The sequence below is a fragment of the Malania oleifera genome, chromosome 6 (assembly GCF_029873635.1).
Source record: "Malania oleifera isolate guangnan ecotype guangnan chromosome 6, ASM2987363v1, whole genome shotgun sequence".
Lineage (NCBI taxonomy): Eukaryota > Viridiplantae > Streptophyta > Magnoliopsida > Santalales > Ximeniaceae > Malania > Malania oleifera.
In genome coordinates, this window is record NC_080422.1 from 52,501,929 (window position 1) to 52,525,843 (window position 23,915).

Sequence of the window (23,915 nt, forward strand, 5' to 3'; positions counted from 1 at the left end):
CGCGCAGTAGGGGAAGGGAATATTTTCTATTGGGATCTCTCTGCTTTTCCACGGGCATTTTCGCGCCAAATTGCACCACCAAACCCCTATAAAGGCCACTACTCACTCGTCATCTAAGGGGAGGGGGGAGAAGAAATCTTTTTTTTTTCACGCATACAGAGGAGGCTTGGTTACTATTCATCTGTCACCTTGACAGAACAATCTCTCTCCTTTATCTTTCTCCCATCTCTCTCATTTTCACGGCCAGACCAAAGCACCCCATGAACACCTCGTCTCTCTGACCCTTTCATCGGGCATCACCCACGCACCAGCCGTACTATTCATCATCTTCCCCATGACCATTCCCTCACATACCCACTCGCCTCTCTTCATGCTCTCAACCTCCGTCACCATCCTCTGTCTCATAATCGTGGCCACTCTCCCTCACCCTCATCTACTTCACACCCCCGGAGCCAGCAGCCAAACACCACATTGCCGCTAAGCCTGACGACGCCATTTCCACCCAATCGGGGGGGGACAAACTTTGTCCCTGTCCCTTCCGCTGAGGGAGCCGTCGTCATCCTTGTTACCCAACTTTGCACATCCTCTATGTGCTGGGTTCAGTTTCTCTCCCATCTCAGAGTAAAATAGAGCTTCAAATCATCGGTTGGTTCTCTGCGACCTTTTCTATCTGGATGTCCGGTCAGGTAACTTTTCTTTCATTTTTCTTCTTCTCCTGTTTTGTGTTTAGATCTTTTTTTTTTTTTTTTGTGCTTCTTTGTTTTCTTTTCTATTTGGGGATATTTTCTTGTTTGATTATTTAGATTTTTTTTTTGTGTGGTTGTCTATTTCTTTGGTTGAGAATTCGGTTCTTCTCTTTACCTCACTCTCCTTCCTCCTCCCTCTCTGTAATTTGCATATTTCTTCTCAATATTTTATTGAAATTTCTTGGTACAATCTCTCTTTCCTCTGCGTTGGATCTTGGATTGAGAGAAATTTTAGCAGAGGATCTAGGATAGGGGAGAGGTTATTTATTTTGTTGTTCAAAAAAGAAGAGAGATGGTACATTTTGGAAGTTCTCTTCAATGGCCTAAGGCGTCTCGAGTATAGAGGCTACGATTCCGCTAGAATCTGCATCAATTCTTGTTGTCGTCCTTCGCCGTCAAAACTCCATCGCAGAATGTCACCATGGTCATCGACACCGGTAGCGAGCTCTCGTGGCTCCTCTATGTCAAAAATGACACCTCACGGCCTAGGTTCGACCCGACCCGATCCTCTTACTTGCTCATGGCCTGTTATTCGCCCACCTGTACAACCCGAACCCGAGACTTCCCCATACCCGTCTCCTGCAACACACACACACACATACACCATTTCACACACCCATGCATGCACTGCTCACGCACGCACTAACACCTACTACCATACACGCATACACGCACGCCGTTTCACCCACTTACACAAACCCACACACACACTAACTCACGCACTGCACACACAACCATGTTCACGACCCGTCTCCCCCATCCTCTTCCATCCACCACCCTCTTATCCATTACCCAACCCCCTCTCACAACTCCCATCTCCAACCAGACCAACCCTCCACCACAACTCTTATGAGCCCTCTACCTACACGTCGCCTGCACAACATGTAATAACCCGAAAAAAAATAATTAATTAAAATTATTAATCAATTAATTAGTTAAACATTATTAAATTAATGTATTAAATAAACAATTAAAAGGAATAGTAAAAAAATTAAATTAAAATTATTTATTATTAATTAATTAATTAATTAAACATTATTAAATTGAATTAATTAATTTAAGTTATATGATGGTTAAATATATATGCCTAAATGTATAAGGATAGGTGGTTTATATATATATATGGGTATATAATATAATATTATTATAATATATAATAAAGTAAAAAAGAAAAAAAAAAAGAAAAAAAGGAAGCTAGAAGCTTTCTAAACCTGAGGATTCCAATTTCAATTGGAATTGGAGGCGCCCCCCCAGCGAGCTTCTCTAGTTCTCTCTCTCACTTTCCTTCTCTCTTCTCGTCTTTTCTCCTTCTCTCCTCATTTTCTTGGCGAATATTCGGCCGATCATAAAACAGAAGGTACCGTTGTGTTCCTATCTCCGCTATTGACATTCCTATCGGAGCAGATTTTTCGTAAGACCGGCGTAGGTACCACTCCTGGGGTAAGGTAAATTTTTCTTATTTTTTCAATTTCTCCTTAAATTGGCCGCTAAATCGACGATCGGGCACCACCACGAGGTCCTAGTTGTGATCGTCGACGTTTTGGCCGGAGTAAATTTTTAATTTGAGTTTCTTAGGCACCACTCCAAAGCAAGAGTGAGATTTAGGGAATTAAGTAAATTGATTATATTTGAGGGTATAATTATTTATTTGGAATTTATGGACTTAGGAAATGTTAAAATAGTATTTTATTTAGAATTAATTTAATGGAATTAGAATTTTTGATTCAGGCTTCGAGTGAGCACTGCAGGTATCTTTTCGGGGTCCCTGTTGGCGTAGTTCAAGAAATCAGGTAAGAGGGAATATATATTAAATCAGATTTTTATGAATTAATTGGAAAATGAAATATGTTATGAATAAATATGTGTATATATTTTTGTATGGGTTTAAAATGTCAACCGTTTAAATTATGATTTCTGAGCCTATGGTTGTTTTATTAGTTATGTATATGTGAAAATGGACTAATGAAAATGAAAAATTTTTCAGGATAATTATGTAAGAAATTAAAGGTATATTTTTAGTATATAAATGTTAAATGTAGGTTTGCTTATTTTACAGGAAATATATATATATATATATTCCTGTTCATTCCCTATATATCCCGCATCTCATACATATAACATAATTCCAAACAAAATTCTATTTTACTCATGGCACACTATTTATAGGGAATGAACTGGAATGAAAATGTTATATGAAATATGCTGCATGTGAGTGTTAATGTGACCATGGAACGAAAAACAATTGAAGATGGTGGGACTGACACAAAAACAGCTAAAAGATGCTAGGTAGCATATTAGCGCATTTTTATGCGGACTAACATAAAAACAGCTGAAAGATGCTGGGACTAACATAAAAACAGCTGAAAGATACTGGGACTAACACAAAAATAGCTGAAAGATGCTGGGACTAATACAAAAATAGCTGAAAGATGCTGGGACTAACACAAAAACAGTTGAAAGATGCTAGGACTAACACAAAGACAGTTGAAAGATGCTGGGTATATGAAATGAAATAAAAAATGAGAATGAAATGGAAATGAATGAAATAGAAATGAAATGTGAAATGTGAACGATGTGAAATGGGAAAGAGCCGCGTAAAGTGAAATGTTATGAAATTTGAAAGCTAAGAACATGAACATATGAGAATTACAGAATAATAACAGACAAAATAATGTATTATGATAGTATCATTATTTATGCTTGTAAGACATGTTACGTTTGGGCGAGGCAAAATTTTTGCCCAAGGGCTTGCTGAGAAAGAATAGTACCCTAATTAGTGTCAAGTGTAGCAGTAGGCTACATAACATACTAGGGCAGAGGGAAACTATTTTGTTGACCTCATAGGTTACACCCGGTTTTGATAATGACAACTATTGATATTTGATGTTTGTTAAGTGTTTGTGCAGGTTCAAATCAAACTTCCTTGATGGCACTTGAAGAAACAAGAAGACCGTGAAGCTTTGTAATTTACATTGTAATATATTAGTCATTTATGTAATAAGGTTTGTAATAGTAATCTAGGATATGGTTTGAATGTCTATCACCTGCACATCGCACACAAGATATAGTGTGAGCTCAACTTGACCATAGTAAGACCCTAGGCTCCAACACTCACACACACATTGCATAAAATATAAGTGTGTTATAATTGTGCTTAAAATTGGACAAATCTAAGCAAGATAAGAGGAGTCGGGCGACCGAACCTTTGGAGTACAAATCTCCTCAGGCGACCGAACTTTGAAAGTCAAAATGTTGACCAGCCCTCGGGTGACCGAACCTCAAATGCATACATCTACCTCGGGCGCCCGAACCCTTCGAAAGGGACTGTTCACCAACTTGGGCGCCCTATGGTTGTAGTTCAAATATATCCCCGGGTGACCAAACACCCACCTTCAGACCACCTAAAATTTGATCGGGCACCCGAAGTCACGAAGATTGGCTACTGACTTTGATTCAGTCTGCTGAACCTTTATCCTGGTGACCGAACTTAATTGAAGAACTTTTTGAACTGTGTCTTATCGGGCGATCGAACCAAGGTTCAGCCACCTGAACCTCATCCGGTTAAAATTATTTTAACCACAGTAAAATAAGGGTATTTCAAGCTAATTGGATCTTAATCCTTTGGGACTTTTTTTAATACCCCTCATGTCCCAAACGGTTATATTTTTTCACCTAGCTATAAATATGTTCTCATTTGCATGATTAGATGACGATTAGCAAAAAGTGATTAGCAAAAATTCCCTCTCTCTTGAAAATCAAATTTTTGCCCTGATGCTCTCAAACTTGCATCTTCTTGATCAAAACCAAGATTGTGAGAGTTTCATTCGTGTTTACTTGATTGTTGCTCAGAACAAATACTCCCATTGTTGTGTGTGCTTAGATTTATTTTGTTGGGAGCAAAGCTTAGGTTTATCCCACAAATTTCTCATTTATAAATCTAGTGTGGGATCAAACCAAGGAAGCTTAGGATATTTGCACTTCATTGCAAGTATCTAATAGCTTTGCTTTTGGTGTGCAAATATTTTTTAAACAAGCAAGCAACCTTTTTAAACTAGCTTTGTGCTCATTTCAATGAAGAAAATCATTCAGAAACTAGTTTGATTATCTGCATAGTATATTAGGAATATTGATGTGTTGTTGAAATATTTTGCTTCGATTCCAAGTCATTGCTTGTGTTGATTATTCTTGAGCATCATACTGATTGTATTGTGTTTAATACTCTTGAGCTTCATATTGACTATACTATGTTGAGTATTGATAAAACAAACCTTGCATCACTGAACTTACACTATATCCTTGCTTTTGATGCGTATGTGATTGAGCGTATTATTTGGGTACAAATCTGCTTTATGTGAAAGCACTATTTCATTGTACCATTTGATTGTAAATCTGAGTGATTCCAGGAGTGGCCTGAGGGGGCGATAATCCAGTTCGGTAAGCATTGGTGTAAAGGTTGAGGTCAGCCCTGTGCTAATTGACCTAGTTTGTATAGGTGCCGCTCCACCTGGTTAAGTGAGCAAGTGATTGTGGTAATCATTGTGCTTGTTAGCCAAGGCAGGGACGTAGGCAATTGGCCAAACCTTGATAACATTTCTGTGTGTCACTTTTATTTTATTGTTCTTCTGGTGCATGTGCTGTTAATTAAAATGCTTCATTTAATTTCTGATATATTTATATTACTCGCACTAGATTGATCATAGGGTTATGAACATACTACTGTTAGGAGGAATACCTAGGGGTTAAATTTTAAAAATACCAATTCACCCCTTTCTTGGGATCACTGTAAAGCTAACAATTGGTATCAGAGCTACGTAGCATAGACTAGTTGTTATTTTGCAAAAAGATCACATATGGCTCATAGCCCCGTGACCCCTTTCCCTGAGGGACCATCTCCACACGACCTCCTGTTTTCAATGGTGCTAATTACACCTTCTCGAAACAGAGGATGCACATCTACCTTCAGAATACTGATTGGAAGGTGTGGAGGATTGTATCTAAAGGAAACTATGTCCCTATGAAAACTGAGCGTGCAGCTAGGGTTCCTAAGACTGAGGATGAATATGATGATGATGATTATATGAAAGTTGTTAGTCTTAATGCCACTACCATGAACATTTTATAATGTAGTCTTAACGTAAATGAATTTAACAGGATTATGGCATGTTCTACTGCAAAAGAAATATGAGATAAGTTAGAGGTTACATATGAGGGTACTAGAGATGTGAAAGATAGTAGGATAGATATGTTGACCAGTGAGTGTGAGGCTTTCAGTATGAATGTAGGTGAGTCCATTCAAAGCATGTACACTAGATTCACACACATCATAAACTCACTACATGCGTTAGGAAAGACCTATCCCACATATGAGATGATTAGGAAGATCCTTAGAGGCTTACCTCCTATTTGGGAAGCCAAGGCTACGGCCATTGCTAAGGGTAGAGACCTTAAGGTCATGACCTTAGATGAATTGATAGGTTCCTTGATTACTTATGAACTGTCCATAAATGAAAGGCTTAATGAGCACAACAGGGCTAAGAAAGTTACTGCATTAAAAACCTCCACAAACATATCTAGTGAGTGCAATGGATCTGAAACTGATGAGGATATGGCTATGCTAACCAAAACGTTTAGCAGATTTTTGAGGAAAAACATAAAACCATTCAAAAATTACAAGGAATCTATTACTAAAAAGGGAGAGCCTAGCAAAAGAAAAGAAAATTCTAATGCTCCCACATGTTATAACTGCAATAAAATCGAGCACATCAAACCAGACTACCCATTGCTGAGAAAGGAAATCGAGAAAAAGAAGAAAGCTATGAAGGCCAGCACTTCATGGGACCAATATAGCAGCAACGACTTGGATACAGATCATAGTGACACGGAGATCGCTAATCTGTGCTTAATGGCACACAAAGATGAGGTATTGTCCTCTAGATCATTTTCTTCATTCTATTCATCTGATTCTGATTCTGATTGCATGCCTACTTTTAGAGAGTTGCAACTTGACTACATTGGTGTATCTAAATTATTAGGCAAAATGATCAAAGAAAACGATGATTTGAAAAAGAAATGTGAGAATTGGTCAAAACTGTTTAATATTGCGAAAACCTCTCATGCCTCTATCTTAAAAAAAAAGGATGCTACTATTGTTGAGCTTGAGAGGAAATTGGAGGATGTTCTAAAATCATTTTTAAATTCACTAAGGGTAAAGAAAATCTTGAAAAATTACTTGGTGCCCAAAGAAACTTCTTAAGTAAAGAGGGTCTTGGTTTTAATGGTATTGAAAATGTTAGATGACCTAATATTTACTTATGACATTTTACACGTGAGTCAAAATCTCATATTCCTCTTAAAGAACCTAAGTGTAGATTAAGATGTTTTAAATGTAAACAGATTGGTCACATTCAATTTGATTGTCCACTTAGGAATAAGCATGTTAAAATTAGGAAGGTATGGGCAGCTAAGGGAGATTCTACTACTAAGCCCTGTGGACCCAACAAAATTTGGGGACCAGCATCAGTCACTTAGCTTATTTTGAAGGTATGCCTAAGATCGTCATCCTCCAAGGACAGATGGTACTTGGATAGTGGGTGCTCACGGCACATGACCGGCAACAAGGGCAAATTCACGTCAATTGCCCCCAAGGATGGAGGCTATGTAACATTTGCGGACAATGCCAAAGGACGCATCATCGTGGTAGGTAAGGTTGGTAAGGATTCGTCTCTTACTATTAATAATGTTTTGCTGGTTGATGGACTAAAACATAATCTACTCAGCATAAGTCAGTTGTGTGACATAGGATATAAAGTATCTTTTGAAAATGAAAAATGCATAGTAGAAAATAAAACAGATCACAAAGTGCTTTTTACTATTGATAAACATAAAAATGTTTATACTACCTCTCTTGATAATCTTACTTCACAACAAGTAACATGCTTTTCTACTATAAATGAAGCTAGTTGGTTATGGTACAAGCGTTTAGGACATGCTAGCATGGATTTATTGTCTAAACTTGTTAGAAAAGAATTAGTTAAAAGCTTGCCTAAGATGTCTTTTGTAAAGGATAAAATATGTGATGCATGTCAAATGGGTAAGCAAACAAAATCTAATTTGAAGAAAAAGAAATTCATATCCACTACTAGACCTTTAGAGATGCTTCACCTGGATCTATTTAGACCTAATTCTGTGCAAAGTCTTGGTGGTAAATCTTATGCTTTTGTAATTATGGATGACTTTTCTAGATTCACTTGGGTGTTGTTTCTTGCACATAAAAATGAATCATGTGAACAATTCACCAAACTTTGTAGAAGAATTCAGAATGAAAAAGGATATAAAATCACTCACATAAGAAGTGATAGAGACACGAAATTCAAAAATGAAAGCATAGAAAAATATTGTGACTTAGACGGAATATCACATAACTTCTCTGCACCTAGGACACCTCAACAAAATGGTGTAGTAGAAAGAAGGAACAGGTCATTGCAAGAAATGGGTAGAATTATGTTGAATGAGCGTAACTTACCTAAATACTTTTGGACAAAGCCATTAATACCGCATGCTATGTTATGAATAGAGTGTTGATTAGACCATCAATTAATAAAACCCCTTATGAATTGTGGAACAACCATAAGCCTAATATTTCCTATTTTCATGTGTTTGGTTGTAAATGCTTTGTACTTAGAGATAATGAACATTTAGGAAAGTTTGACTCCAAATCTGATGAAGGTATTTTCCTGAGATATGCATTAAATAGCAAAGCATATAGGGTTTTCAATAAAAGAACTTTAACCATCATTGAATCTAATCATGTTGTGTTTGATGAGTCTAACCATTCTCTAATAAAGATGATGAATATGATATTGATATTAGAAAATGCTTAGAGAAAATGTCTATTGAAAACAATGCAAGTGAAAATCAAGAAGCAAATGAAAAATAACTTGAAAATAATGAAAATGGAAATCAGCAGTTGCCTAGAGATTGGAAATTCATTAGAAGTCATCCTATAGATCAAATCATAGGCAGACCATCCCGTGGTGTAGCCACCAGATCCTCCTTGAGAAATATAGTGAATCATTCTGCTTTTTTATCCCAAGAAGAACCTAAAAATATTAAAGAAGTCATAGAAGATGAGTCTTGGGTGATGTCCATGAAAGAAGAGCTTAATCAATTTGAAAGAAGCAAAGTGTGGACCTTAGTTCCTAGGCCTAATGAGCACACTATCATTAGAACTAAATGGGTATATAGAAACAAGAAAGATGAGAATGGGGTAGTAACTAGGAATAAAGCTAGACTAGTTGCCCAAGGGTATAACCAATAGGAAGGGATTGACTTTGATGAAACATATGCTCCTGTTGCTAGATTAGAAGTCATTCGTATGCTACTTGCCTTTGCTATTTTTAAAAATTTTAAATTGTTTCAAATGGATGTTAAAAACGCTTTTTTAAATGGCTACATTAATGAAGAGGTATACGTAGAACAACAACCCGGTTTTGAAAATCATAAATATCCTGATCATGTTTACCGATTATCTAAGGCCCTGTATGGATTGAAACAAGCTCCTAGAGTTTGGTATGAGAGGCTTAGTGGTTTTCTACTAGAAAATGGGTTTACCCGTGGCAAGATTGACACTACACTTTTCATCAAATCCAAAAATGATGATATGCTCCTTGTTCAAATTTATGTGGATGATATCATTTTTGGGGCAACTAATGATGAGCTGTGTAATGAGTTTGCCAACTACATGCAAAGTGAATTTGAAATGAGCATGATGGGTGAACTTAGTTTCTTCTTAGGGCTACAAATTAAGCAAGCTAATCATGGAACTTTCATATGCCAATCTAAATATATCAGGGATTTGCTAAAGAAATTTAATATGAAAGATTGCAAAATTCTTGGTACACCTATGAACCCTTCCATTAAGCTTGATAAAGATGAGTAAGGAATCCCTGTTGACGTAAAATTGTATCGTCGCATGATTGGGAGTCTCCTATATCTCACTGCTAGTAGGCCTGATATTATGTTTAGTGTATGCATGTGTGCTAGATTTCAGGCTGCCCCTAAGGAATCTCATCTAAAAGCTATTAAATGAATCCTTAGGTATCTAGTTGGGACTATTGAATTAGGATTGTGGTACCCTAAGCATACCACCTTTGAGATTGTGAGTTACACTGATGTTGACTTTGCCGGTAGTAAGGTTGATAGAAAAACCACTAACGGCACTTGTCATTACTTAGGATAATCTCTTGTTTCTTGGTTCTCCAAGAAACAAAACTCAGTTGCCTTATCCACATCCGAAGCTGAATATATTGCGGCTGGAAGTTGTTATGCCCAAACTCTTTATATGAAACAACAACTTGTGGATTTTGGATTGCACTATGAAATAATACCGATTAAATGTGATAATACTAGTGCAATCAACATCTCTAAAAATCCTATCTCACATTCACGAACTAAACACATTGAGATTAGACATCATTTTCTTCGTGATCATGTACAAAAAGGAGATGTTGCACTTGAGTTTGTATGCACCAATGAACAATGGGCTGACATATTCACTAAACCACTACCCGAGGATAGGTTCATACAAATTAGACGTGAGTTAGGCTTAATGCATAGTAGAGAAGCTTCCTAAAACTTAAATGTTTCATAACTTGCATAAATTTAAGGGGAGCTCTCTCATGGGAACTTGCCAAGTCTTAGCAACTAATACTAATGATTAACTTATTTTCTTACTTTAGACTTTGTGAAAGGTGATTGATTGATTGTATGCACAATTCATATCTCTATCGCATGCTTATATTGATTATCATTTGTGATGCACAACTTGTTCACTTCATGATCGTATTGAAATTTCATTTGCTTGATTGGACCATACTAAACTATTTGAGTAGTTGTGGATAAACTGCTAGGACATATTTAGACTCAAACAGGTTACAATTATACAGCATGTATTTTGGAAAGTCCGATTTACAAATGGCACTCTACCGAAATTTTTATAAATCTTTCCAATTTTTCCTGTATATTCGTACCATTTACCCATTGCCAAATTTACTTTAATTAGCCCTTTTTGTTGTTACCAAAAGGGGAAAATGGAAAAAGGGGACAAAAATAATGGGTAAAATAATTTGTTTAGAATGCATATTGAAAGGGGGAGCCTTCTTAGGCTTAACCCATGTTTTTGTTAGTTGCATTTGTCATCGTCAAAAAGTGGGAGAATGTTGACCTCATAGGTTGCACCCGGTTTTCATAATGACAAATATTGATATTTGATGTTTGTTAAGTGTTTGTGCAGGTTCAAATCAAACTTCCATGATGGCACTTGAAGAAACAAGAAGACCGTGAAATTTTGTAATTTACATTGTAATATATTAGTCATTTATGTAATAAAGTCTGTAATAGTAATCTAGGATATGGTTTGTATGTCTATCACCTGCACATCATGCACACAAGATATAGTGTGTGCTTAATTTGACCATAGTAAGACCCTAGGCTCCAACACTCACACACACATTGCATAAAATATAAGTGTGTTATAATTGTGCTTAAAATTGGAAAAATCTAAGCAAGATAAGAGGAGTCGGGCGACCAAACCTTTGGAGTACAAATCTCCTCGGGTAACCGAACTTTGAAAGTCAAAATGTTGACCAGCCCTAGGGTAACCGAACCTCAAATGCACACATCTTCCATGAGCACCCGAACCCTTCGAAAGGGACTGTTCACCAACTCGGGCACCCTATGGTTTTAGTTCAAATATATCCCTGAACGACCGAACACCTACCTTCGGGCCACCTAAAATTTGATCAGGCACCCAAAGTCACGAAGCTTGGCTACTGAATTTGATTCGGTCTGCTGAACCTTTATCCTGGTGACCGAACTTAATTGAAGAACTTTTTAAACTGTGTCTTATCGGGCGACTGAACCAAGGTTCAGCCACCCGAACCTCGCCCAGTTAAAATTATTTAAACCACGATAAAATAAGGTTATTTCAAGCTAATTGGATCTTAATCCTTTGGGACTTTTCTTAATACCCATCCTGTCCCAAATGGTTATATTTTTTCACTTGGCTATAAATACGTTCCCATTTGCATGATTAGATGACGATTAGCAAAAATTCCCTCTCTCTTGAAAATCAAATTTTTGCCCTAATACTCTCAAACTTGCATCTTCTTGATCAAATCCAAGATTGTGAGAGTTTCATTCGTGTTTATTTGATTGTTGCTCAGAACTAATACTCTCATTGTTGTGTGTGCTTAGATTTATTTTGTTGGGAGCATAGCTTAGGTTTATCCCACGGATTTCTCATTTATAAATTTAGTGTGGGATCAAACCAAGGAAGCTTAGGATATTTGCACTTCAATGCAAGTATCTAATAGCTTTGCTTTTGGAGTGCAAATATTTTTCAAACAAGCAAGCAACCTTTTCAAACTAGCTTTGTGCTCATTTCAATGAAGAAAATTATTCAGAAACTAGTTTGATTATCTGCATAGTATATTAGGAATATTGATGTGTTGTTGAAATATTTTGCTTCGATTCCAAGTCATTACTTGTGTTGATTATTCTTGAGCATCATACTGATTGTATTGTGTTGAATACTCTTGATCTTCATATTGACTATACTGTGTTGAGTATTGATAGGACAAACCTTGCATCACTGAGCTTACATTATATCCTTGCTTTTGATGCGTATGTGATTAAGCGTATTATTTGGGTACAAATCTGCTTTACGTGAAAGCACTATTTCATTGTACCATTTGATTGTAAATCTAAGTGATTTCAGGCGTGGCCTGAGGGGGCGGTAATCCAGCCCAGTAAGGATTGGTGTAAAGGTTGAGGTCAGCTCTGTGCTAATTGACCTGGTTTGTATAGGTGTCGCTCCACCCGGTTATGTGAGCAAGTGATAGTGGTAATCCTTGTGCTTGTTAGCCAAAGCGGGGACGTAGGCAATTGGCCGAACCTCGATAACATTTCTGTGTGTCACTCTTACTTTATTGTTCTTCTGGTGCATGTGTTGTTAATTAAATTGTTTCATTTAATTTCTGATATATTTATATTACTCGCACTAGATTAACCATAGGGTTGTGAATATACTGCTCTTAGGAGGAATACCTAGGGGTTAAATTTTAAAAATACCAATTCAACCCCCCTCTTGGGATCACGGTAAAGCTAACATACTTGTATGGGCGGGTAGATTTCCCTATTCTCGGGAGCCTTCATTGGTAAACCTTTGGATGAATCGTGTGAGTACGAGATTACTTCTTTACTTGAGGGCTTACTGAGTAAGGTGAGTGCCCTGGTATGCTTCAGTTGTGACCTTCGGGTTGCTTAAAGTATCATCAGAGCAGAGGGGTGCTACTTGTATAGGCGGGTAATCACCCCTATCCTTAGGTTTTTCTTATGGGTAAAATATCTTACATGTGATTGATCAGGTTCAGAAAATGATTTCAGAAATTATGTAAAAGATCTACTAATGTTGAATATTACGTTGATTATAATCTCATGTTGGCCACACGCTGATTTAATATATTGTTTTTCCTTTACTGAAATATGTCTCACCCGAATACAAATTCATTTTTTTCAGGACCACCATATAATTGAGCTTGGAGAGCCAGGGCTGTTATAGTATTTTTGAGTTAGAAAGAAAGGGTATTAGCTTGATGATATTTTTGAGCTATATTAAGTTCTTATGTTTTATGTTTTAAGTTTTCTGAGTTATGGATGGATTATTTGGGATGTTATAGTTCGAAACTTTGGTATTTTATTGTTGGAGGATTATATTTATGTGTTTTTGCTACGTGATTGAATTAAGTACCAGGTTCAGATGAATTAATGACATGACGCCCGGGTCCCACAAGGCGGGTTCGAGGTGCTACAGAGCATGTTTATTCATAATGATGTACGAGGCCCTGTTTTCGGGTTCGGGGCGTTACATTTTGGTATCAGAGCATTAGCTTTTGGGTTCTACTGACTCTAGAATGGATTAATACCAGAGTATAGGATTGAGTTGCGATAAGGATAGGATGGGTGGATTAAGATGCCGTTAGGAATTTTGAGTTGTATTTCGTAACCTTGGGGGCAGAAATCTCTTGATGGTCTTCTATGTTTTTTTGAAGAAGTAGCTAGCTTCAGAAAATCATGGTAAATCCATCGATGGTGATGTTTCCGAGTAGAGAAATTAGAACTTAGGATTTGAACTCAAAGGTTAAGTTAGTTCATTTGTGTAGGAAAAAAGAATCTTTGAAGGAAAATAATTTAGGTGATGTGATTTAATGGTTTGTGGTCAAGTTGGGTGTTTGATATTTAAATTGGAGTATATGGAAATGTGGGGTATGAGGTTGGTTAGTTCATTTTAGAGGTTATGGTATTAGGGGAAACCAACAAGTACCATTAGGTAGAGGTGGACCAGCACGAGTGTACTCGTTGATCCCAACTGAGGCAGATATTGCCAAGGGGGTAAGTATGAGTTTATGTTTAAGATAAATGATAGTTTTATTTAATCATGGATAATGTAGAAATCTATATAATGATATGTATTAGATTGTGCGAAATAATAAATTAATAATTTAAAAAAAAATTAGAACAATGATCGGGTAGCGAATTTCGAGGACGAAATTCTTTTAAGGATGGAAGAATATAATAAATCGAAAAAAAATTTTAAAAATAATTAACTAAAATTATTAATCAATTAATTAGTTAAAAATTATTAAATTAATTTATTAAATAAAAAAATAAAAGGAATAATAAAAAAATTAAATTAAAATTATTTATAATTAATTAATTAATTAATTACTTAAACATTATTAAATTGAATTAATTAATTTAAGTTATATGATGGTTAAATATATATGTCTAAATGTATAAAGATAGGTGGTTAATATATTTATATATATATATATAGGTATATAATATAATATTATTATAATATATAATAAAGTAAAAAAAAGAAAAAAAGGTAGCTAGAAGCTTCCTAAACCCGAGGATTCCAATTGAAATTGGAATTGGAGGCACCCCCCCCCCCAAGCAAATTTCGCTGGTTCTCTCTCTCACTTTCCTTTTCTCTTCTCGTCTCTTCTCCCTCTCTCCTCATTTTTTTTGGCGAATATTCGACCGATCGTAAAACGAAAGGTACCGTTGGGTTCCTATCTCCGCCACCAACATTCCTACAAGAGCAGATTTGTCGTAGGAGTAGCGTAGGTACCTCTCCTGGGGTAAGGTAATCTCTTCCTATTTTCTTAATTTCTCCTTAAATCTACCGCTAAATCGACGATCGGGCAACACCACGGGGTCCTAGTCGCGATCGTCAATGTTTTGGCCGGAGTAAATTTTTAATTTGGATTTCCTAGGCACCACTCCAAAACGAGAGTGAGATTTAGGGAATTAAGTAAATTGATTATATTTGAGGGTATAATTATTTATTTGGAATTTATGGGCCTAGTAAATGTTAAAATAGTATTTTATTTAGGATTGATTTAATGGAACTAAAATTTTTTATTTAGGGTTCGGGTGAGCGCCGCAGGTATCTTTTCGGGATCCCTGTTGGCATAGTTCAAGAAATCAGGTAAGAGAGAATATATATTAAATCAGATTTTTATGAATTAATTGGAAAATGAAATATGTTATGAATAAATATGTGTATATGTTTTTGTATGCATTTAAAATGTCAACCGTTTAAATTATGATTTTTGAGCCTAGGGTTGTTTTATTAGTTATGTATATGTGAAAATGGACTGATGAAATTGAAATATTTTTCAGGATGATTATGTAAGAAATTAAAGGTATATTTTAAGTATATAAATGTTAAATGTAGGTTGACTTATTTTATAGGATATATATATATATATATATATATATATATATATATATGAATTTTACTACTAAATAGTGTGGCATGAGTAAAATAGAATTCTGTTTGAAATTATGTTATATGTATGAGATGCGGGATATACAGGGAATGAACTAGAATGAAAATGTTACATGAAATTTGTTGTATGTGAGTGTTAATATGACCATGGAACCAAAAACAGTTGAAGATGCTGGGATTGACACAAAAATAGCTAAAATATGTTAGGTAGCAGATTAGCGCATTTTTATGTTGACTAACACAAAAATAGCTAAAAGATGCTGGAACTAACACAAAAATAGCTGAAAGATGCTGGGACTAACACAACAATAGCTAAAAGATGTTGGGACTAACCCAAAAATAGTTGAAAGATGTTGGGACTAACACAAAAATAGTTGAAAGATGTTGGGACTAACACAAAGACAGCTAAAAGATGTTGGGCATATGAAATGAAATGAAATGAAAATGAGAATGAAATGGAATTGAATGAAATAAAAATGAAATGTGAAATGTGAATGGTGTGAAATGGGAAAGATCCACATAAAGTGAAATGTTATGAAATGTCAAAACTGAGAACATGAATAGATGAGAATTACAAAACAATGACAGACAAAATAATGTATTATGGTAGTATCATTATTTATGCTTGTAAAATATGTTACGTTTGGGCAGGACAAACTCTTCGCCCAAGGGCTTGCTAAGAAAGCCAAGTGCCCTGTTTAGTATCAAGTGTAGCAGTAGGTTGCATAACATACTAGGGCAGAGGGAAACTACTTGTATGGGTGGGTAGATTTTCCAATTGTCGGGAGCCTTCGCTGGTAAACCTTTGGATGAACAGTGTGAGTACGAGATTACTTCTTTACCTGAGGGCTTATTGAGTAAGGTGAGTGCCTTGGTATGCTTCAGTTGTGACCTTTGGGTTGCCTAAAGTAGCAAGGCAGAGGGGTGCTATTTGTACGGGCAAGCAATCACCCATATCCTTAGGTTTTTCTCATGGATAAAATATCTTGAATGTGATTGATTAGGTTCAGAAATGATTTCAAAAATTATGTAAAAGATCTGCTAATGTTGAATATTATGTTTATTATAATCTCATGTTGGCCACACGCTAATTTAATATATTGTTTCTTCCCTTACTAAGATATGTCTCATCCAAATACAAATTCATTTTTTTCAGGACCTCCATATGATCAAACTTAGAGAACTCAGGGCAATTATAGTATTTTTGAGTTAGAAAGAAAGGGTATAAGCTTGATGATATTTTTGAGCTGTATTAAGTTTTTATGTTTTATGTTTTAAGTTTTCTGAGTTATGGATGGATTATTTGGGATGTTATAGTTAGAAACTCTGGTATTTTATTGTTGGAGGATTATATTTATGTTTTTTCGTTGCCTGATTGGATTGAGTATTAGGTTCAGATGAATTAATGACGTGCCAATCAGGTCCCACAAGGTCGATTCAGGGCGCCATGGAGCATGTTTATTCAGAAATAACGAACCAAGCCCTATTTTCAGGTTTGGGGTGTTACACGCCACATATCAATCAGCCCAGAACAGCATCGCCATCACCCCTTTCACCTTGCCGACACCGTCGCCTACGCCACTCACTGTCGTCTCTGTCTCTATCTCCATTACCAGATTAGATCTGGTCATTTTCACGGCTCGTCTCCATCTCCATTTCCACCATCCTAGCTACCATGCATCCATTGTCGGGAGGGTTATCTTTGCTCCAGTAACTCGTGAAGTAATAATAAAAAGATATAAGTGCTTGTATTGTTCCTATTGACGTAAGGATTAATCCTAAATTCATATCATAAGTTAGAATTCAAGGTCATGGGTTTGATTCCCCCTTGAGAGTTTACTTCAGTGAATTACTAGGGGCACATCAATGGGCGGGCGGCTTTTATTCCTCGGGTTTGGTGCCAACTAGTGTTCAAAGAGGCGCGATGGTGGCTGGAGTCCCCGAATTATCAAAAAAAAAAAAAAAAAACAACCACCTTTAGTTACCTTATACATACATATACATGTTTACATATATATATATATATATATATATATATATATATATAGACTTTCTATTTGTTCTCTATATAATATTATTTAATACTTTTAATTAAGACACTCAACTAATCCTCTAAAATATAGAAAGGTCTACGATTTTGCTTCTCTTCACCACAATACTAGGTTTTTTCTTTTTCTTGAAATCATTTCTCATATTCTTAAGATTGAAATCTAGATAATATTCCAATAATATCTTAACACTCATTAAGAAAGTTATATCCTATAAATGTGTTTTAAGAATTTTTATTGTACTCATTAGCTTGTTTAGAAGCATCTGAGTGTTCAGGAATTTTATCAATCCATTGTATTAACGGTTAAGATTGTGAACGGAGAAGGAGGAAGTTGTGCCTCTTATAAGTAGTAGAGTAGGAGGAAATTGTGCCTCCTGTAAGCAACAGAGTAGGAGGAAGTTATGTCTCTTGTTAGCAGCGATTTGTAACGGAAAGCTCCGTCCGGATTTAAGGAGCAGATTAGTGGAATCCTTGGGTGTTTTACCCAAGGCGAGGACGTAGGCTGGGTTTGGCCGAACCTCGTTAAAAATTTGGTGCTTGCGCTCTCTCTCTATCCCTCTTTATATTTCTGCACTTATATTCATATTATACCTGCTATGCATGCTTTAAATATTGGTATATATGAATATTTAAAATAAGTGAGAATAATTAGGTAATACTGAATTAAATGAAATATCAACTGATTAAATCAATTAAGTTGTATAATACTCAAATCGGTGTATATCCAAGTTTGTGCTTGTATGTTTGGGTTTTCAATTAAGGATTGAAGTACCAAAATATTTTTAAATACCCAATTCACCCCCCTCTTGGGATTACATGTCACGCCCCAAACTTGGAAATGGGACCTATTGTGTGATTTGGTAACCTAACCTATCCCTATATAATCTAACCATCCATGATACTACACAATATAAGGGTCTGACCTCGTAGGATTCACGTATACCCTATCCACAATCACATACACAATCATACATAGCAGAATAATTCAACCTAATACATTCATAACACCATACCAAAGTCTATACAAAATAGGTTCCAATTCCCGAAAATACATAACATGCCCCGGGTGTCCATATAACCTAAAATGACAACTCAGCCAAAAATCAGTACTTACACAAGTACTTCTACAAAGCTAACCAACAACCACACTCTTGAAACACTAGGACACTAGTGTCGGCTACTCGAAGAACCTGAAAAACATTTGTATGATAGGGGCGAGACACCTCTCAGTAAGGGAGAAACATGTTATATCAGTGTGTGGCACATAAGTGTTATTCCGACAATAAAACATAAGCATTTCTCAATTCCAGTATTTTCATAATACAGCTTCAGTATACATACGATACAAAGCAATACGATATAGTATCGTCACACTCTTCGGCCTAAGTCGACCTGTCTGGTGGTATTTCACACCCTTCGGCAAAATTCGATGCCCCCGGTAACCTAGCATAACATAAGCCCCCACAGCGTTGAACCGATGCAGATCTAGTGTTCTCACACCCTTCGGTATAAACTGTCCTGTCTAGTGGTATTGCACACTCTTCGGCAAAAGCCAGACATTTAAGCCTACGGTATTATTCCGAGGCATTTTAATTTGGCCCACTTTGATATATCCTTTACGATATTATCCTGACTCGGCATTTTCACAAAATCTGGAACATTTTGGAACTCACGTTCCTATATTTCATTTCAATAACTCACAAGCTACGGTAGTTAACTATCACGCTTTTCTAAAAAACACATTATTCAATTCATCATCTAATTCCACACTTATTTGGGTAAACAAATAATCTCATAACAAATAATTCGAAAATACAATTTAACATAATCAAAGGTACAGTCATCTTTATATTACAATTTATACAAATATACGATTTTCCAACATAAACGGAGACGATACCCGAAACCCCCAATTTTTCCAAAAACTGTAACTCAAAAATCCCGTGATTTCACCCAATATATTTTCCCAAATAAGTATCCAAAACATTCATATAATCGTAAACCACAGTTTTACCGATTCAGATTTTAAAAATAACTGATATAAACAAAAACGCCTTACCTTATCCCAAAAACTGAAACACGAAACTAATTGATCCAAAACAACGACATGGGATCACCAAAACCTAAAAACCGAAGAACAATACTTCAATATAATTCCAACCACTACAGATCTACCAAACCGAAATTGAAATCAGACCCTTACCTCAATTTTGGAATAAAACTCAAAAATATTCAAAACGAAGATCTAATCCGCTATAACTGTAGAGATTTTCCTTTTGATCCACGTAACAATGTCGAATCATTGATTCGGGTAACAGACGGCCCAAATTTGTGAGAGAGAGAGAGAGAGAGAGAGAGAGTTAGTTCGAGTTCTAGAGAGAGAGTGTTAACTTTACCATAATCCCAAGAAGGGGGTGAATTGGTATTTTCAAATTTTATCCCCTAGGTCAATATCCTAAGAATAGTATTACACAAGCCTAAGGTCAATCTAATGCAGATAAAGTAAATAAATATAAATATACAATAGAAATTAAACTACAAAATTAATTTAGTTAAGCATGCACAATAAAGCAGTAAATATAGACGACACCCAAAAATGTTATCGAGGTTCAACAAACTGCCTACGTCCCCGCTTTGGCTAATAAGCACAAGTATTACCACTATAAGCTCACTTAACGGGTGGAGTGGCACCTAAACAATCAGGTCAATTAGCACAGGGCTAACCTCAATCGTTACATACAATCCTTATCGGACTGGATTACCGCCCCCTCAGGCCATGCTTGGAATACAATAGATTTCACAATAAAATTTGCGTACAACCAATATGCTTCTCAACTAAGTAGATTATGTACCAATGTAATCAATATGCTACCGAATGATATGATAAAATAAGCTCAATGTAGTCTTAGTATCTACTCTCAAAGATTTATGCAAATATTGCATTCAGTACATGAGAGTGTAAGTGATAGGATCTTTGTGTCAAAATAATAATTTCAATCATAGCAATAAAGATCACAAGTATATTCACAACCCTATGGTCAAACTAATGCAAGTAATGTAAATGAATATCAGAAAGTGGATAAAGAAATTTAATCAAACATACATGCACCAGAAAGCATTAAAGTAAGGTTAACACACAGAAATGTTATTAAGGTTCGGCCAATTGCCTACATTCACGCCTTGTCTAACAAGCATAAGGATTACCACAATAACTTGCTCACTTAAAGGGTGGAGCGGCACCTATACAAACCAGGTCAATTAGCACAGGGCTGACCTCAACCTTTACATAGAATCCTTACCAGGCTAGATTACCGCCCCCTCAGGCCACACCTGGAAACACTCAGATTTACAAACAAATGGTACAATGAAATAGTGCTTTCATGTAAAGCAGATTTGTACCCAAATAATGCGCTCAATCACAAACACCACAAATAATTTAATTTGTAAGCTCAGTGTGGTATATCAACTCTCAAATATGTTTGCTATCTATGTAATGTGTAAGTGAGAGTGTCAACAAGCAATCTTTGTATTTTAGGATGTTCTCAATCAAGGAGCTCAAAGAAAGATACCACTCAAGTATCAAATATTCTAATGAGTAGAATATATCAATCGCATGAATATTGTATATGCTTGGTTTGCAAAAGGTATGTAATCTTTGTATTCAACAAATGGTATGGAAGTGAATAAATAATGCAACAAAGATTAATATCACAAACACAAATATCTTTTCACAAATATGTCAATATAAATCACACAAGATATTTGAGTATGTTTTGAAAAACGTTTTTGCAATCCAAAGAAAAATACAAACTTCCTAAGATATTGCAATGCAAATGCAATACTCAGAAGTTTAAGCAAGTCTTCTTAGGATAGGCTTATGAGCAAAGCCCCCTAAGAGCACCTAGGTTTAGCTTTCATTGAAAATCGATTCAATCACACAACAATGGGAGAGCAAACCTATTAGCACAAACACTCAAGACACTTACAGAGGATATGGGAATTTGAAGAAGGTAAGTTTGAGTGATTTTAGTGAGAGAATGAGTAGTAGGAAATATTTGGCTTGAGAGAGAATTCTTAATATTGTTTTGCTAATCAAGACTCTAATTTTCCTAAATGAAGGGTTAAATTTAGGATAGCTACCAAGAGGGGGGTGAATTGGAATTTTTAGATTAAACTTACTTTTTTTTAATTCTTACTTGTTTTAATTCAACACTATAAAAGTAAATTAATCAACTTACAATCTAAACCAAATCACACCACAAACTTTAAAAAAAAATACAATCCAATCAATCATAAAACTCAACCAATCATTCAAGAATGATATTTCCCTTTAATAGAAGTCCTGCAGCTATTTTGCAAAGCCTGTTTTGAATGAATTTTTATCGCTTTATCTCTTAACCAAGATTTTTGCAAATTAACCAACGTTCTCCCTTGTTGGTTTCCGCAAATGGTTAATTAAGAACGTACTTTCTTAAATCAAGAGACTTCCTTGAATATGATGTATGAGCCTTGCAACCTGCACTTGATATGCACAATATATAATGCGGAAAGTAAAGAGAGTAAGGAGAAGAAGAACACTGAGATTTACGAGGTTCGGCTTATCCACATCCTACATCCTTGCCTTTGGTCAATTCCACCAAAGGATTCCACTAAGTATGCTCTTTACCGGGCAGAGCAGGCCTTTACAAAAATTCCCTCTTTTTAGGTAGAGAAACCTCTCCAAGCGAACAATCCTCACTTGGTACAATAATCCAAACAATCCTTGAACCATCAACGATACAACGAGATTGCTGTAATGATCTGTGTACAAAAGAAACTCTCAAAACAGAGTAGGGTTGTACAAGTTAGAGCACAATCAATACTTCAATCAAATAAATAATAAAGAAACTATGAAGCTCAAGTGTTTAGAGATCACCAAGGGTTCGTTTTGAATAATAAAACTCAGAGTATGAACCATGGCTTTGATGTTTCAATAGAGTCTCAGAACTTTTCTCCCAGATGGAGTGTGAGCAATAGAGAGCTTTGAGAGATTGTGTGCTTTAATTTCAAGAGTGCTAAGTAATTGCTTGGATGTATGAATTCTTGGGTTTAAATAAGTATTTATAGGCATTCTTGACTTAGTTTCCTTGTTTCCCAAGTGACTTTGAGTGTTTCCCAAGTTTTTACAACGTTCATATTCTTAAAAACTAATTTTTGAAATTTTCCCGTTGGAGTGTAAAAAAACAAAAATCGTGGAGTCAGTCGACTAGACAGGCGACTGGGTAGTTCAAAAATCACAGGGTTAGTCGGCTGGACAGGCGGCTGACACAATTCTGTCTCCCAGAAATTAATTCAAGAAATTTTTAATCGGCTGGTGAAACACAGTATATTTTGGGTAATTCAGCTGACTGTTAGTTGGCTGGGTGAGTTTGCCTTGGTTAAGTTTGTCAGCTAGACAGACAAATGACTGAATTTTCTTTTTGATTTTTCCATTTCAGTTTTACTCACATGATTTAATTTTTCATAAAGTTTTTCCAGGGATTTAAAACTAGATTTCTTAAGTCCATATTGGTCTTTTAACGAGCTTCATATTCCCTAAATTGTCATTTGATATGAAGTACTTACAACAAGCTTTTCTAAGCATGATACTTCAAGTCTTTGATAATCCTCTTAACTTCAAGTCCCTTTTTATCTTTAAGCTTTTAAGTACTGAGGCTTCAAGTCTTTTTCTTTACTTCTTGAAAAATTTGTTGAAGCTTTCTCTTGATATTCATAGCTTGTTCTCTTGATGTAACTTTAATGCATAGCTTGTTCTCTTGATGATGCTTTAATTCACAGCTTCTTTCTCTTGTGTTGAGATATGTATTCCTAAAACAAAATCACTCAACAAAAAAGTTATACCAGTTTCATTTGTTATCATCAAAACAAGATTGAAAAGCCTAATTTGGCCAACAAAGGGGTATAAATAGACACCCCATGAATTATGACCGTTGGGGATAAGGCTGGTATTATTAGAAAAGTTTAATGATGTATTAACAATTTTAACCTTGTTAAAAATAGTTTAACCATGGTAAAAAAATACAAGCCAACCCGAGAGGTTTGGTCGACCAGAAACATTTTCGGTCAACCCAAGTTCATATGGTTCGGTCAATCGGACCAAATTTGAACTGCATGGTCGGTCGACCTGAAAAGGTGATTTTCCCAAATACCACAGTTCGGTAGACTAGACCGTTGGGTTCCCACACGTGGGAACTCGGTCGACCAGGTAGGTATAATACAAATA